The following is a 3,688-nucleotide window of genomic DNA, read 5'->3' as shown; positions in this document are numbered from 1 at the left end:
TGCTTGGGCCCCCAGACCCAGGGGGTCTTCTTGTCGAGAAGCCTGTGTAGAGGCTTTACAATGGTGGACTTGTTGGGCAAGAACAAGTGGTAGAAGTTCAGGAGGCCCAAGAAAGCTTGGAGGTCATGTTAGGTTGTCGGTGGAGATGCACTTTAGATGGCCTTCACCTTGTCCTCGGTTGGGTGGACTCCTACCATGTCGATGAGGAACCTGATGAGGAACCTGATGAGGAACCTCCACCTCGAGGACACATCAAAATCACAAGATGTCATAGTCCCATTGTATACGGCACTGGTCAGACCACACTTGGAGTACTGTGTGCAGTTCTGGAGGCCTCACTTCAAGAAGGACGTAGATGAAAGGGTACAGAGGAGAGCGACGAGGATGATCTGGGGCCAAGGAACCAAGTCCTATGAAGATAGGTTGAGGGACTTGGGAATGTTCAGCCTGGAGAAAAGGAGGTTGAGAGGGGACTTGATAGCCCTCTTTAAGTATTTGAAAGGTTGTCACTTGGAGGAGGGCAGGATGCTGTTTCTGTTGGCTGCAGAGGAGAGGACACGCAGTAATGGGTTTAAACTTCAAGTACAACGATATAGGCTAGATATCAGGAAAAAAATTTCACAGACAGAGTAGTTCAGCAGTGGAATAGCCTGTCTAAGGAGGTGGTGAGCTCCCCCTCACTGGCAGTCTTCAAGCAAAGGTTGGATACACACTTTTCTTGGATGCTTTAGGATGCTTAGGGCTGATCCTGCGTTGAGCAGGGGGTTGGACTAGATGGCCTGTATGGCCCCTTCCAACTCTATGATTCTATGATTCTATGACACCCAGGCGGCATTTTTCTCGTTTCACCTTCAGCCTGGCTGAGTCGAAGTGGCGCAGGACCCCCCTGAGCGAGCCGGCGAGTTCTGGGACTGTGCTCCCTGCCAAGAGGACATCGTCAAAATATGGAATTACCCCCGGAATTCCCTTGAGAAGATCTTCCATCAGGTTTTGGGGCCACACTGACTCCTAACTATAGGCGCTTGACCCTGAAAGCCCCTTGGTGGGTGACAATTGTTTAGGCTTCAGCCGCTGCCTCGTTGCTGATAGGCTTGAGCCAAGTTGGATACCTTGCCCCCTGACAGCGACGCCAGAAGATGGCTAATTACTGGCACTGGGTATGATTGCTGCTGCAGCACCTTCTTTAGCGTGCATTTATAGTCCACACAGATGTGCACGTCCCCATTCGGCTTTATAGGGGTCACCATTGGGGTCTCCCAGGGGGTGTTCAGCATGGCCTCTAGTACACCCTGCACCAGGAGCATTTCCTTTTCTGCATCAATGCGGGACTCCTGTGCAAACGGGACCCGCCGGGCCTTGACGCGAATGGGTGCCACCTGGGGGTCGAGAGCCAACGAGATTGGCAGCCCGGTGTAGCAGCCAAGTGATTAATCGAAAATGGGAATTCCCCGCAGATGTCCTCTAGCAACGTGCTTTGGAGCCTATGGACTCGATGGATTCCGCTGATTGTGATTCCCAGTGGCTCGACCCAGTCCCAACAAGCTGGTCCGTTCCCCTTTGACAATTACTAGGGGCAACCTCCCTGCAAAGTCCAGGAAACACATGTGGAAATCCCCCACACCCTTGATCGACACCCATCCTACCATATAGTCCTTGATGAGGTAGCCTAAGGGGCTGAGAGGGGGGGCTCCGTTCGGGCCGAGATGCCTGAGGATTGCGCTCAAAATGACTGAGAGCGACGACGGTGCAAGGGCCCCCCTCTATGCTTACCCTCAGCCGTATCTTCTCCTTGGGTCCACTCTGTGTGAAGATGATGGTGCAAGTGCTGTTGGTCTCGAGGCACTACTGGCAGCTGGCTGTCTCGCGCTGCCCCCGGTTGCCTTGATGGGTCCTCGGTTGGCAGTATGCGTTCTCGCGTGCCATCGGGTGGGTTGCGGAATCCTGCCGTGAGCGGCACACCCGGGAAATGTGCCCTTTCTTATCGCAGACACGGCAAATTGCGTCGCAGAATTGGCACGCGCTGCATGTGTGTGGGCTTGCGCAGCCAGAGCACGGGCCTTGTCAGGGGTAGTGGGTGAAGGTACGGCCAAACCTCAGTGTGGTCCACCTCGGCCTCATCTTCCCTGTTGTCCTCGCTCAGGTCCTCATGGTGAATGGTGGTCCTAGGCTGCACCGCTGGTGGGTGCCTTGATGCTTCGTGGCCTCGGACGGCCTTGGCACTGTGGTTAGTGGCCTCAGCGTTGACGGCATCTTCTAGTGCATCCTTGAAGGTCAGCCCCTTCTTTCTGAACAGCCGATACTTGGTGGCCTTGTCCCTGAGGCCGCACACTAAATGATCCCGGAGCGCCTCCTCGAGATTGTAGAACGGGCAATCTCGGGCGAGGTTGGGGAGTGCGGCTCCATAATCGATTCTCCATAATCGATTCTCCTTCTCGCTGCCCTTGTTGGAAGAAAATATACCAGCAAGTGATCTCCTCTGGTTGTGGATCGTAATGCTCCCGGAACCAGCAGAGGATCTCGTCCAGATCTGCGACATCCACATTGTTGGGTGCGAAGAGGTCTTGGGCCAGGTCAAAGGTGGCAGGAGCTCAGGAACACTGCCTGTCTCCTTGCCGCATCAGTGATGCTGTTGGCCGTGAGAAAATGGCGGAAGTGTGTCTCGTAGCTTTGCCATCAGGTCGGGTGACTGGGATCGAATGGCTCAATCTGTCCCAAGGTAGCCATGCTGCGGTGTGTGCCCTCCAGTATGTTTTCAGTGGTCGACTAGGCCTTCTCTGCCTGCCGGCCTAGTTTGAGCAATTCAGCTGGCGGATGGTCCCCACTTCAGATGGCTGGGTTCCACTCCAGTGGCTTGCAACACAGGTTGGGTGCCTCTGGACTCACACTTTTTTGCTGGCAGTGGGTCACCCTTGGACAGCGGGGCTCTGTTCCAGATTCGTGCAGGAGCAGCTTTGTTTCCTTTCAGCATCCCATCCTCGTCGCCAGTGTTGTATAGTGGGTTTGCTAGGAAATAAGTGAGGCGCGGTCGTGCATCAAGCAGCTCTTTATTGCTTCCAGGAGTGGGTCCATGTTGAAGGTAACAATGCAGACTGGAGACTTGCCTAGACAAGCACTTATATACATATGCACAGGAGGCTGAATCGCCCTAGGCCAAGCCTGATTGGCTTAGCAGTGCTTGATTGATTCAAACTCATTGGGCCCCGTGGGTGGGGACCCGACAGCTCATTGGTTGTTCTTCAGGGCTGCTTGGATCCTGCTCCAGACCCCAAGCTCAGCCCTTTGCTGCCTCGCATGTACAACAGCATCAGTAGATGGAAGCCAGCCTGCATTGGTTGATTTAACATTATGATGTCAAAAACAGCCCCGCTTCTCCTGCCCTGGTCTGGGTGTGCCCTTGTCAAACTTGGAGGGAGAGATGAGTGTGGCCTTGGTATCAGGAGGGCCTTGCCCAGCTACAGAGGGTGGGAACCCCTGGCTGTTCTGCTTAAGCTCAGCTGTCAGACAACTAGTAAATTTTCTTTTAGTGCTTGCCAGGATGTTTATTGTAGCCAATTGGGAGATTGTTAATAATATTTCAATGGAAAACTCAAGATGAAAAACATGCAATTTTATAATGTTGGAAAAAACTGTCTAATAATATTACAGTGATACAAGGTCAGAAGACTGAGGATGCAGTTACAGAATTATG

The 3,688-nt window shown here is 53.2% G+C and overlaps 1 pseudogene; it reads right to left on the bottom strand.

The window, feature by feature from the left end:
- Positions 1–807: 807 nt before the first annotated feature.
- Positions 808–2,542, bottom strand: LOC143841976 (uncharacterized; annotated as a pseudogene).
- Between the last annotated feature and the right edge of the window lie 1,146 nt (positions 2,543–3,688).

The sequence above is a fragment of the Paroedura picta genome, chromosome 7, assembly GCF_049243985.1.
Source record: "Paroedura picta isolate Pp20150507F chromosome 7, Ppicta_v3.0, whole genome shotgun sequence".
In the NCBI taxonomy this organism is placed as follows: Eukaryota; Metazoa; Chordata; class Lepidosauria; order Squamata; family Gekkonidae; genus Paroedura; species Paroedura picta.
This window is presented reverse-complemented; position numbering and strand designations above follow the sequence as displayed.